General features: G+C 46.9%; 2 pseudogenes; both read right to left on the reverse strand.

Annotated features, from left to right (window-relative positions):
* Positions 1–261: 261 nt before the first annotated feature.
* LOC118609163 lies at positions 262–377 on the reverse strand (annotated as a pseudogene).
* A 13438-nt stretch (positions 378–13815) lies between these two features.
* Positions 13816–13934, reverse strand: LOC118608724 (annotated as a pseudogene).
* Between the last annotated feature and the right edge of the window lie 504 nt (positions 13935–14438).

Genomic DNA, 14438 nt, shown 5'->3' on the forward strand with positions numbered 1-14438 from the left:
TCTCAGTGCTGAAGAGCCAAGACTTTGAACTTTACAATCCCATTAGACTATGCTATACACAGTCTGGAGAATCAAGGAAAACCTGGCCATTACTATCCAAAAACCCAATCTCATCAGCATGTATAAGAACATGATGTGATTAAATATGCTGCACGACAGAAAATTTAGCTGTGAAATAGTATGACACCATTTTAACAGACACTAGAACTTACGTGTACAGCTAAATCAGATGTGCTCATTCTATCATTTTTTTTTTTTTAATGCCTACAGCACCTGGTCTTCCTAGGTGATCTCCCATCCAAGTACTAACCAGGCCCAACCCTGCTTAGCTTCCAAGATCAGACATCAGGCTAATTCGGGGTGGCATGGCTGTAGACCATGGATGGTGGTTCCACTGGGGCACAAACCAAGGACCTTTTGTGTGTAAAGCAGACGTGCTAACCGCTACACTATGGAACCACATTCTTTATCATTTTTTTAAATAAGCCAATCATTGAGTCCTACCTAGGCAGTTACAGAGGTGGTCTTTGGTGTATGGTCACCATCGTTAACTGTGACAGTGGAAAGTAATCATTGAATGAACATGGATGGGGCCCAGCTCTTTGCTGAGGGTGTCAAGGACCCTGACCGCAGAGCTCACGGTTGAGGGCACCCTCCTGACACAAAGGGCTCGGCTCAAGCGGCACCCTGAGCATATAATTACACATTAACCATCTGTAACATCGGTCTTCAGATCTGCGGCACCGGGGCTAGTGAGGGGATGGAGAGTCGTTCTGATACAGCCATAGGGAGAGTTTGCTATCTCTTTTCCATTTAAATATCCTGTGCTAAAATGGGCAATTCAGCGTAATAAAGCTATCACGTGCTTCCGAATCCCTTTCCTTGCTTTTCAATTGTTGCATTTAGATTATAACCCTTTACTTTTTTTTCTCTGTCCCAGATGTCTCAGAGATTCCACTGACTTTGAATGTATTCAGTGCACAGAACGAGAGAAAAAGTAGTTGAGCGTGCCTTTATTTGGCTCAGATCCCCTCAGTGTGGTCCATTGGAAGGTGACCCGTTTCTGAATTTAGTGTCTTCCTGGTTTCTAGCGATAATCTCTCCAGGACACGAGGAAAACTAAAACGGGAATTCCATGGGTTAGTAATGAAGTGACTTTAATTTAAAGATTCTCAAAACTTTAATTTAGAGTTATAAGTCAAGGTGGGAGTTAACTTTCTAGGAGTGAATAGTGTCTGCTATGTTTATTGGTACGCAAATATTGTGAAAGAAAGAAAGAAAGAAAGAAAGAAAGAAAGAAAGAAAGAAAGAAAGAAAGAAAGAAAGAAAGACAGACAGACAGACTCTGGCTTGCCTAAGTGGGCAATGTTTTCAGATTCTAGGTCTGTGGTTCTCCAAGTGTGGCCGCAGTCAGCAGAGTCATGGGACATGTGACATGGGAACATGTCACAGATGCATATGCTCAGGTTTCGCCATAGATCTATTGAATCGGGAACTCTGAGAGTGATGCCCAGCCATCACCGGAATGCAGGCAATTCTGGCGGACGGCCACTACTCCGTCAGCCTAGTGTGAGGACAGTGGTCTTGTCTGAACACACTTTAGCTTTCTGTACCAGAGTACATCCAGGTTAATAGATGGAACATGAAAAATTACTTTTCTTTTAAAGTGGCTTGTTATTTGGGAGGCACGACTAACTCCTTGGCCTTAGTTAATGGTGTTTACAATTAGACGATGATGTCAACGAAGTGGGTGGTGAATAACCGACCTTCTGCAGAGTTGCCTGAATCTGGCCACAGCCCACAGCTGATAACCCAACTATGGCCAAGGGCACATGGGACACAAGTAACCAGACCTTGTAGGGCATACTATTTCTTCAACGGCAGTAAACTCAATACTGCAGACAGAAACATTTTTGCCCCCAAATCACCTAATCTCTGTCTTTTTTCAATTTTTCCATGTTCTTTAAACAGTCATCGTTGCTCTCATTTTAAATATATGTCTATGTCTGAATTTTACAATGATTCCTATATAACTGTGACAAAAACTTTATATAAAAATAAGTGCTGGCACAGGCATTCTTAATAAATCTTTCTGGGAGTTATCGTCAAGGAATAGCCACAAGGCCGTGTAGACCCAACCTGACCAGGAGAGTCTTTCTCTCTCCTTGAGCTTCCTTCTGTTAATGAGATGGGCAACCGCCAAGAGAAAATATGGTGCCAGGATGTTCAGCCCCTGCCCGCCCTCAGTTTCTCTCTGTGCCTGGAGCAGCCGTCACCACCTTGTCCCAGCGACGACCTGTTCTTCCTTTGGGACATGTGTGGGAATCGTCATTCTTAGAAAGTGTCACCATTCCCCTTAGTATCCGTCTTGTCACTATGAGACACAGAGACCTCAAATCAAATTGATCTGAACAAGGTTGGAATTAGCGTGTATCAAATGAGACCAATGAGTAATAATTACTGCCCGTGTGAAGCCATTAAAAGAGTCACACCGGTCACACAGTTAAGTCCTGCCATTTGTCAGGAAATTTTAAGCCTCTACTAATGTTCCCTTAAAAATATCTAAATGGAAATATTATTCCTAACCTACCCTGAACTTGAGCCTGTAGTAGAAGTGAGGTCTCCCCTGTCCCCAGAACAAGCAGACAGTGATTAACAGAGATGCCCTTCCAGCTCATGCACGCACTAACATCTGTTAAAAACTGCATTTGCACAGGATTCCATGAATGATTGATACAGGAACGTATTACTTTGGCCATACGCAAGCTTTTAAGATTTCCCAGAGTTCTAGGTTACGCCGACCTGACTTTCAAAGTTACGAGTTAAAGCAATCTGCTTTCATCCCAGGTCAACCGTTCAGGGGAGATTTTCATTTGGAACAATCTGCTATTTAAAGAGAATGAGGAGGAGGGAGCCAGAATCTGCGGGTAGGACTCCTTCAGGGTGTCTGAAGGCAGCTGTATAGCCTGGCACACTATGCGTCTTCACAAGGAGGGCGTTATGCTCAAAACAGAGAAATTTTCTTCCCATGTTTAGGGTTCGTAGCTCTCTTGCCTGGGGAGGATGACTGTAAAGAAGAAACACGTGACGCAAATACTGACTGTTTTGCTCACCCATCCCCCCAAGAGCACTCCGAATGCTCTTGAACTTACTTTTGCTGCTTTTAAACGTACATGTATTGGAACTTGTGTTCGAGTATAATCCAACAGGCTCACAGCGCCACAGCCGGCTGGAGACACGGCTGTCGGCGGGTCCACATCTCTCCTGCCCTTTGCTTTTTCCAGTCACGTCTCTGCATCACTATTTACTCCACAGTCTGTTTCGCCCTGCGTTTGTGTTGGGGAATCTCACTGGATGCTCTAGACAGATGGGACATTGCCGTCATGCGCAGTAGCTCTTTGCTTCACGGCCTTCTTTTGACTCTGCCTACCTTCTTAGAGAACTATTTTAGGAAGTGAGAGAGCGGAGAAAGTTTCTGTGGTTTTGTTGTATTATTAGAACAGAACCATTATTTCGCCAACCTTTTTTTTCCTCCTAACTGAAGGCATCTTCCCCTGTAGATAGATAGAAAGGTTATTGTGTCTGTGGGATTTGGCAAAGCGAAGGACCCACTAGGGGGCGCCCAGCACCTCAGAATCGTCCGCCTCTCAGCAGAGACTGGGCAGGCGGCCAGCTCTGGGGTTGGGAGCCCTCTAATTGGGGAGGTTCTGGAACTGTTCCTGGAAGGCCTTCACCTGTCTATTAATGAGTTTGACAGCGAAGAGCACTGCCAGTCCCCAGATGGGAGTGGGGGCGGGGTGAGGGATCAAGGAAGAAGTAAGAGGTTGAGAAAACTGGTAAAAGGAAGGAGGAAGGGAGGAAAAGATGAAAGCGAAGGAAGCTGCTTTTTGTAAGGCTGGGGTGCCCCGGAGACATTGGGGTATGGTGTTTTTGTGGACCATATGGTGTGGGGAGGGGGGACAGGGGGATGGGGAGGGGCCGGAGACAGGGAAAAGCCAGGTTTGCGCTTAATTAGGAGACCAGGATGTCTCTCTGGTCTAGATGATCTTAGCCACCGTGTGGGCCTGGGTCTTCTCAGGGTCCTCCCAGGCACCTGTGTCAACCTGCAACCTCCATGACTTTATCTCTTCCCCTGGAGGAGAACGTGAGAGGCTCTTGACCACATATTTCTAGATATACGGGTTGAAATTAGGACCCCAGCATTCATTATCTAAGAGACCCTGGGCTTGGGCAAGTTATCTAACTTCCTAGCCTCAAGTTTCATCTCTAAAGGGGAGATAATAATGGTAGATTCAAAGGATTATAGAGATAGTTAAGTGAGTAATGCATGCAAATGGATTAGAACAGTACCTGGAATGTAAATACTCAAAGTATTAGTGTTGTTATCATCTAAAAGGATTCCTGGGACTCTTTGAATCCCCATTTCGTCATGTGCTCCCTTTGGCTTTAATACCTGTAGTATGTTGGTATGTTTAGTCTTTAATAACCAGGTAATTCTGGAGACAGAGATAAGACCCATTCTGGACCAGTGTTCAATCTCAGAAGAGCATGATGTCTATTCTGAGTATTATTCTTTGAGGTTTTCATCCCATTCCAAGAGTTGAAGGCCTAGGTGTTGTGGATCCTCAGGTTGGGGAGGAAAAAAAATCAGTATTCCTCCTATTATTAATTAATTATATGTAGGTGAGAATATAATATGTGCCTCTGTGTAAAGGAAGGAGTTGTCACTTGATTGTCACTGCAGGGCCATTAAAAGGACCAGCTAGTGGAGCTCGGTCTGGCCTGCAGCTTTATGAGCAGGCTCCTGCACAATCTGGGGGCAGGAAATCCTCTAAGGGTGGGATACGGGAGGCAGAGGCCAGGAGGGCCCACTGGAGGGAAGCTGTCTTCTCTTTGCGATCATTTAACATGGGCCAAAAATGCTGGGGAGTGGAGTACTTTTCTTAAACAATCTGTCCAGCTTGGCAGGCTGGTGAAGATTCTTGTTTTTCACCTGGAATAAGGGGAAAGGGTAAACATGTTCCCCAAGGATCACTTCATCTACCTGCTAGGTCAAGCAGCCGTGCATTTTCGACTCTGGGGTCTAGACGAATGTAATGGCTCTAATATTTTTGAGAGAATTCCCCAACCGCATTCCACTGCGAGCAAGCTGGTTTCTCTTGCTGCACCACTCTGGTAGATCGTATCATTGTCATCAGATCTTTCTCCCTCTCTGAACTCACTCCTTTTGCCCTGTGACTTTGCAGTTTCTCCCACCCAAGGAGTGGAGTGTGCTTCCCAAAACTTTGACCCTGTGGTTGGCCACGTGACTTACGTCGACCTGAATGAGATGCAGGTGAAAGTGTCAAGTTCTGAACGTAGGTCTGGAGAAGCCTTGTGCGTTTTCGCTTGTTCTTCTCCGATTAGGCCATTTCCGTGAGAAGGACATGGCTCGGGCAGGCCCTTTGGTCCGAGAAGGAGGATGAGACACACGTAGAGCAGAGCCGCCCCAGTGAAGCCTCAGTCAGCCAACGTCCAGTGTCCCCACAAACACGTGAATGAAATAAAGGCTCGCAAGCGCTATGCCACTAAGAAATTACAGTTGTTTGTTACACAGCAGTAGCTAACCAATATATGGGCCCATCATGAGACCAGAGTAAAGGTGGCAGATACAATAATAAAAGAAAAGTCTATTCTCTCCACTAGTAGAATGCGAGAAGTTGGAGAAGTAGTCAGATAGGGAGGGCAAATGCCAAGCTTCCTACTCTCTCTGTGCTCTCGACTATCACGGGTTGGAAGGGCGAGAAGCATCCGGCAGATTTTGGAAATCCTGAGGACATCAGGAACCAGCGGCCCATTTTCCTAGGTACAACATGCAGGAGGCTATGAACCTCCAGGAAACACCTGTATTTTGCTCAGCACCATGCCTGGCAGAGGAAGATGTCTGGGGGGCCGTAGCACGTGGTGCTCCTGCCCAGCTCTCCTCTGTCTTTATAGAGTGTGGGGGTAGGGGAAGCGGGTGGGGGAGATCTAGAATTCATTGCATGCTCCAGCGAGAGAGACCGAAGGGGTCAATGGACTGACAGAGCCTGGGGCTCGAGCAGAGAAGCCGGAGAACATACTAAGTTGGTGGCCGGAGACAGATGTCCAGGGCCATGGTACCTGCGTAATATTCCCTCCCTCCTTAAAAGAAAGGCCAGATAGATGCACACAGTTGTCCATTAGTGGTCTCCTCACAAGGCCCAGTGGCGCTGCAGACCTATGGCCACCCAGATGCCATCTTGGGGAGAGGTTGGGTGGGAGGCAATCTGCCGCTTCCAGCTGGGTCTCCCCCAAAAAGAAATATCACATGACAGCGGCATTACTGAGTCGTTTCCTTGCTTCTCTGGGCATTGTGGCACGTGCTCTTAAGCAGTTTAAACCATTTCCTGAGAGGGGTTTATTCTTCCTTAGAGCCTCATTTTGTAAAATATCATTTCTCTGTTTTCCTCAAGTGGTAACAAATGTTCAGTTTTAGTTTGCAAAGAGAGCCTAAAATGCCATAACCCGTCTGAGACTTCAGCACACAAACATCTGCTCGCCACTACCAGTGAAAACGTCTTTCTTCAGCTGTTGGCTGTCAGCAGCTCCTCATGAGCTGGTTGAGTTGGACGAGGGCGACTGTAAGGGAGGGCCATGTGGTATCACCCATATGCCGTGTAACCAAAATTGTATTGTCACGGCACGGAGAACAGAAGCGGGACTCCGAGTGGATTTCGGATCAGTTCCTGATTCTCAGGCCCACGTCCCGTATCCCGTTTCTCCACCTTCGTTTTGCATTTCAGCGAAAGGCGGCCCCTTGCAATCCCAGAGTTTATTTGGCCAATGTCATCCGAGAATGCAACGGGGTGATTTGTGGTGGGAGGGAATGTGTTAACTGGGCCCAAACTGCTATTCAATACCCGACACGTAAACCGCTTCCTGTGGGGCTGGGAAAGAAGCTGAGCCTTTCGGAAAGTTTACTTTTTATTTTCCGAGGCCTTCCGATTTCTTGGCTGCAGCTGGACATGCCCGCAGAGCAGAGGTGATACCCTGGGAAAGCAGAGAGATGCTTCGTTGTCCAGCCCAGCTGGGGACAGCGGGAGCCGGCGCCGTTCCAGGACAGTGTGCCCCTGCCAGGGTCCCAGCTCAGCGGGCAGCTCTCAGGCCCACAGGCTCGGCCGAAACTGGAAGAATCCTGGGCTAACCAGGTTTTCCAGGAAGAACCTCGTACAACGCAATTACCTTTTGGCTCCTACTCATTTTATCTTGTCAGCCGAGCATCCATTCTATCCCTAAGTATTCATAATCACCTTCCTGTGGCAGACACTATGCTCAGTACTCAGGATCCATTTGCTATTACATCCCTGGAAATTTGTTTTTCAGGCAAAATGAAATGTGGATGACCAGCGATCCTTACTTCTCTGTGCAGTGTGCTTCTAGACTTATGACCGGCTCTTGTTGAAAGTGCTAATGACTTGGATACGCATGCCCATGGTTCATGTGTGATGGACAGAGTTCTTGGGATTTTTTTCCAAATAAAGTTGAGGGCAGAAGGGACTTGCAAGAAATGTAGCATCTACTTATAAGGCTCCCCCTCGGGAATTGGGAAGGAGTTCTAATCGGCAAGCACGAGTCTCCCCAAATGGGAAAGAAGGTCATGGGGATGGGTGAGGCCTAGGTCCTGATGCTTTAGCTTCCTGGGAGGCGTTTGAGTGACTTACAGCAAGGAGATACTGAGCAAGTGACTGCACACCTACAAATGTATCTCCCTGAGCGATAGCCTCCCCATTTGTTCTAGCTTCTAATTACAAATGCAAAAAAAAAAAAAAGGCTAATTTACAACAGCATCATAGAAAGGAAAAATATAAGCAATTTAAGAGTCGCCCTATGCTGCGTGGTTCATGCTATACACTCTGCAAGCAGAGAGGAATTGCTTTCTCCTTGTGTTAAGAATGGTCCCTCATCTCAGGCTGTTTCTGATTTGGCTGCACTAGTGGAGAATTCCTATGAGGCTGAAAGGAGGAGGAGCTAGTCTCCAAGACGAGACACTTCCCAAGTGATTCTGCCCAGGAGAGGGTGCCAGCCACTGGGTTTGTTATTCGAGGCCAGTAGTCTGTCATGATTTCTGGATCATTCCACACAATACTACGAGTCTAACTATGATCACTATAAATTATCTTCTTTTCAACTGTGCTAGTGATGAAATAAAGAGGTTTATCATGAATCATCTTAGTAAGGAGATATAGAAAGTTATGCATGCGTACGAAGCTGTAGATTTGACTTGCTTTTCTTCCTCTCTTTCTCTCCTGTCCCTCAGCCTCTTCCATTTTCTGTTTCTGACTGTGGAAGACCTTAGAAGTCATCTGGCGTGGCAGCAGCATGGAATCGAGGAAGGAGCAAATGGTTTGGAGTCAGGGGCTGTCTCTAGATTCCTGTCATGATCCTGGCACCCAGTAGTTATGCAAACACAGGACAGGTGACAATCTCTCTGAGCGACTCACTTCTCTTAGATGTGGATGGGGATGAGAGGCACCTGCTCTATTTCCCAAGTCTCTGTAACCATCACGTGGATCCCAACGGGACAGTGCTTAGTAAACCGGAAAGCACTTGTGGGAGTGTGTGCTCTCTGATCCAGCCCTTTCACTTCACAGGTGAAAAACTGGGCCCCTTTAGTGCTCTGAGGAGAACCCGACCCTTGCACTTGACCCCAGCACTCACTTCTTCACCCAGGATGTATTAGACACTTTGATGGCACCCAGGACTGTGCTGGTTCCTGAGGGAGGGATCAGGGGAAGGGCACAAGCTCTGGTGGAGTCCACAAAAAAAGAAGACACTTTCTTCGCTTTTGAGGAACTAGTTGGTTCAGTTTCACAGCTCCCGATGAAGCGGAAAGACAACTTCTCCTGTACTCAGAATCAGCAGCGCCAGTAACTTATTAAAAACCTTGGGCAAATCACTCTGCTTCCCTGGGCCTCAGTTTTCCCTGCTATAAAATAAGAAGTTTGAACAAGGTAGCCTCTAGGAATTCTTCAACCTCTAAAACTCTACCGTTATCATATTATTGAATCTAACCAGACGACAACTTTCGTTTTATTAACCTTAAATTTAAAACATTCATTTTCTCTGAGATCCTCTGGTTGCTTTAAACGTATTATGACTCATCATTTCCATCTTTGACAATCTTACATGTGCAATAAGGAAGATAATAAAGTTTTTTCTGAAAAAGAGAAAACGAAATATCGATGGATAATTCACATAGCTCAGTGAGCTCTAAATAAGCTTTGAAGTGGTAGATTATTTGGGTAGTGCTAGGAAAAAAAACATTCTGACATTTGTTAAAATGGGAATGGAAATTTATTCAGGACTATTGCAATAGGGGAGAGAGATTGGGCTTAACTCCAAATACTGTAAGATACTGTAAAGGCAGCCGGGGATTTTTAGCTAAGGAGCAGAGCGAGGGGGTCGATGGATAGAAAATCATTAAAGGAAGACATTGAGGGTAGGACATCCTTGTTAAACCCACTTAACGGGCTGGAGTGACCTGAAATCAAAGACAGAGGATAAGGAATTTGATCCAGTTTTAAGGGTAATTAGATACCAGCAGTGGAAGAGATTCTCACTAAACTTAGGGTTTTTGCTACAACTAGACCAGGCGGGCCAAGGCCAAGGTCCAAGGAAAGCATCTTTATTGGTGAGGGGAAACAGCCTATTTTCTAGGATTGTCTAACCCTTGTTAGGTGAATTTTTAGTAATTAACTATTGGATAATTAGTTCTTAATCGTTGTTTTACAAATAAACGATGGAGGAGAGGAGAGGGGAGTGGTGGAAGGGTACATTCTACTTTGGTTCATGAGGCACAGTCCTCAGATCCCCCACTTGGTGGGCACTCACATTTGCAGGGAAGCTTGGAATCTTGGATTATATGATATGGAGTGAAACCACATCTGAGTCAACCACTTGGACTAGGCTGAAGCCTATGCTTCCGTAAAAAATACCTGCTATGACACAATGTTCCCTCTGAAAACGTAACTGCTAGAACGTTTCTCATGTTGCTCACAGATCCATCCTTTTGCACAGGAAAAAAGTTTTAATAACCTTTCGTGTTATTGACTAGTATTCAGAATGTACTAAGTAAATATCACTGTGTAGATACATATTGCGTTGTCTACACTGCTGGCTTCTATACCCTGCCCTCGTTACGATGCATGTTTACGATCTTTGGTTCTGGAAGTTCAACAATACCGTCTATAGAGCAGGTGAAAAAGGTGAACATGTTTTCTTGGGCCCTAATCAACTCTTTTAGTTATTTTTATTTATTTTATTATATATATATTTTGGCTTTAAAGTAACCTTTTTGATCTTGGCAGCACATCCTTTGGGCATTAAAGACGGGTTGAGACCACTGCTTCTCCCAAGCTCCGCGTTTTAGCCCTATACCAAGTGATGTCTTTGTAGACCCTGAAGTGGTTCAACCTGGGGTCATCGCCTTCTGGGTTGACTTTTGTGTTTGCAAAACGCCCAGATATAATGGTTTGGGGGTATACTTACTTTCTTACTATGCCACCAGCACCATCTGATGGCATTGTCCCCAGTCTATAACGGTGAATAGGCATGGCGTATTTGCAGTCCCTTTGCAACTTCATAGTGATGACTGACCTGAGAGCCACACAGTCAGTTATCAGCAAGGTCCAGGAGGGTTTGAGCAGGGCAGCACTGGCCAAGGCAGCCACACTTGTCCTTCCTGTCACGGTGTGGTGAGCCTTCTGGTCAAAGATGCACCAATTCCGCATGCACACTTTGCACCCATGGGATCCAGGCCTTTACTTGGGTCACGTATTCCCATCTGCTTGCAGTACCCCTGCAGCAGAACCACAAACCTCAGACTGGAGTTGTACTAATGCACGAGGCGGTCAGGTCCCTGTTGGGGAGTTGGGAGCCGAGGTCCCTTAAAGGAGCGGGACATGTGGAGATACAGGGTGTGCACGATCCTGGCGCCTTCAAGGCAATGAAGGAACTTTCCAGACAGCCGATGAGCAGTGTCTCCATCTTCACAGCCCCCACAAAATATCCAGACGGACAAGGGATCTGAGCTCCATCCAGTTTCTCTGGGTGTTTTATCCGTGGTCCCTGGGCAGCATGGCGAATCAGAACACGCAACCTGTCATCTGCAGGTTGCTCCCGGTTATCGAGCCGAGACATGGGCTTTCTGGCGATTGTGTGAACTGTGCCCTGCAGACACGGCACGATAAAATCCTCGAAGGCTTCTCGTGTTCATCCTCCTGGAGGCTGGATTACACGCTTTCCACTCTTCACTCTTCTCTGTCTTCTCTGTGACCGGTCTTGCCGTTTGCTCTGTGGCCACAGGCCAAGTTCCAGGGAGCAGCAAGTTACAATCCGGGCCTCTGCAGGCCGGCTGACCAGGCAGGAGAGGAAAGAGTCGGAGTCTGTAGAAAAAGGAACGTGTTAAAGGTGTCTCTGGCGGCCTCCAAGCTGAACGAATGCTGGTCGTTCTATCATCACCAATTTCCTCTGTTCACCAGGTCAGGTTCCTGGCAATCCGCAGTCCCGGAAATTCCGAACCGCACCAGACCGTCCCAGTAGTGGGGAAACCATCTCTCCGGGATGATATTTGTGAATCATCAGGTCTGGTTGGGATGGCTGGGGTGTTGGCAAGGGCCGGCATCCAAAGGACTAGAAAGGGGACCTCGGAGGAGGCTTAGGGATGTAGGTAGAGGGGTGACGGGAAGGCGGAGCACCCTGAACAGGGTGACTAGGGGGAACGGAGGAAGAGCCCGTCAGGGAGATCTTTAAGGGAGGGTTGTGGGAGGGGTTGGTACCAACCAGAGAAGGGAAACTGGGCTGGCAGAAAGCTGAACGAGGGGAGTGGCGCTGGGGCGTGAGCTGAGGGACAGAAGGACGAGGAGCCAGGGATGGAAGGTGAGTTGAGTGATGAGAGCGTGCGGGGAGAGGAGGGGAAGGCGGGGGCTGGGGCGGGGAGATGCGAGGCAGCTTTCTCTTCATGCTTCCAAATGGCATATGACTAGTTACTCATCTCGTCAAAGGGAGCGACTGGACCAAGTTCCGACGGGTCCACCAGTTATCTCGCGAGCCACGCCTCGCATCCGCCCGTGACATAATGCCCATTATGAAACGCACAACCAGGGAACCAGTGCCAGGTTCTAGGTAGAACAATGACCATGGGAAGGGACAAAGAGCAGAAGTGGGGCTGTAATGTCAGTCTCGGTTCCTTTTTGATAACATACAGTGACACCCCTCAGCTGGCAAAGCTTGATCACAGGGCCGGGATAGAGTTGCAGGGTTGGAACCTAAGAGAACGAATCTGAGGCAGAAATAGGCAGAGTGGAGATGTCGGTGCCCCCAATCCAGGCCTCCGGCCGCAGAGACTTGGGAAGGGCTGGTTTAGACTCGGCGAGGATGACAGGCTGGTACCCTGGCTCTGCCTTCCCAGAGTTTCGGCCTAGCATGGAACATGGCTCCGGTATGCACAGAACCACACTGGGACCACAGGTGTGAGAGAGAACATTTAGAAGAGAAGAAAGTTGGCGCGAATGGAAAAAGAAGAGCATAAAACGCCACTGAAGTCTAAGAAACAAATGGGAAAATCCACCTCCGATTGGTTTTCGCAGATTTGCAAAGCCTTCCGGGAGGAACACAGAAAAGTGGCCCAATAAAAGAAACGCTATCTTCCGAAAAAGGGGAAAAGGGAAAAACAATGTTGCCCACTCACCATCGAAAATAGATAAAGTTAAGAAAGCCAAAGAGCTTTTTGCTTTCTGTTGATACGCATGAGTAAAAGTAGGTTTCTCATCTTTGCCTTGTTTTCAATGGAAGAAAGCAGTTTTCAAATTGTATTCACAGACTGACTTTGCTGAATAGACGTAGTGTTATTTCACTCCGTCAGAAAATAATTTTTTTCGATTATAGCCCTACTAGAAAACAATGCATTTTCAGTCATCGGACAGAACTTTTGGAGCCGTGATCAAGGGGTTCTTTGAAATTGTCTTGAGGTTTGTCTTTTCTGTCTGTGTTCAGGCGCAAAGACTCCGGAACCTGAGTGAAAAGCCCTCCCTAATTCGTAAATGACACCCAGACACCCATGCCTGCTTAATCTGGACATGACTGACTCGGCGAAAGTGCATTTGAGAGATGACTTTAAAAATAAATTGTATTCCGATCGCTTCCGCCTCAACCGTTCTCAGTTCCTGTTCTACCGCTCGGGCAGCAGCAAATCACCAGGCTCCTCGAATTCGGACCAAGCATTTCTGTCTCACCTCTGTGAGCTGGAGGAACTTTCTGGGTAATTAGCATGCAAGTGTGCATTTCAGCGCAGGAGCGGTGACAAGCTTTCACCCCCCTGCCGAGGGATTGATTTTGTTAGCACCCCGCCCCCAAAAGCGGGTGTTTTTCATTTAGCCATGCTCCTGTGATTACGAGCACAGAGGGTGAATTCCATCTAGGCGATAATTGATAAGGAGCCTTATTAGAAATGAGATCCCATCCCCATAGCAAGGAAAAAATACCTGTGTCCGGTGTCGGTTTGTGTCCAGGGTTGGCTGAAAGATGAGGAGCTCTCAGGAGTGTTCATGTTGAGCAATCCTGCTTTTTATGTATTTAAAATGTTGTTGTAAAGGAATGTTTTAAAAAGCCTCAGTGATTATTTGCAAAATAACTATTAGAAGCCTTTATTTTATTTTATTTTTTTTTAATTTTTTTTTTAGGCAAGGCAACCCTTGGTTGACCTCACAGATTGCAAGGACCTTGTCAGCTTACAATCCCTTATTTTTTATTTTTTTATGCCTACAGCACCTGGTCTTCCTAGGTGGTCTCCCATCCAAGTACTAACCAGGCCCAACACTGCCTAGCTTCCAAGATCAAATGGGATCGGGGTTGTTCAGGGTGGCATGGCCGTAGACGAGAAGCCTTTATTAAGTCAAGCAACCTCACTTCATTTATTATGTCTAAGTGTGACTCCCATAGAGTCGAGGAAAGAGGGCCTTTGTTTTCTTCTTTTTTTCCTCCTAGGTCGGGATGACACATCTTGTAGTATCTGAATAAGCTGAGCAGGAAGGATTTAGTGTTTTAGGCCTCAAAGCAGTGAGAAGATTCTGGGGCCATTTTTGGCCAGAAAGATATTGCCTGAAATTTGAGCTCCCTGACTTTTGAGCCAGCAAAGTTGAATTGGCCCAGGGGTGGTGGTGGTGGTCGTGGTGGTGGTGATGATGGTGATGGTGGTGGTGGTTGCGGGGAGCTTTGTCCCCGAGTGGGTGGTGATGGGAGCAGAGGATAAAAGTGCCACCACTCCTTAGCATCCAGGATTGTGGGTAAGGCCTGTAAAGGCACAAAACGTTAACTGGTTAGTTACCTCTCGTCATGAGACCGTGGGTGACTGTTGCTTCTCTATATGTTTATCTACATTT

The sequence above is a fragment of the Rousettus aegyptiacus genome, unplaced genomic scaffold, assembly GCF_014176215.1.
Source record: "Rousettus aegyptiacus isolate mRouAeg1 unplaced genomic scaffold, mRouAeg1.p scaffold_m13_p_10, whole genome shotgun sequence".
NCBI lineage: Eukaryota > Metazoa > Chordata > Mammalia > Chiroptera > Pteropodidae > Rousettus > Rousettus aegyptiacus.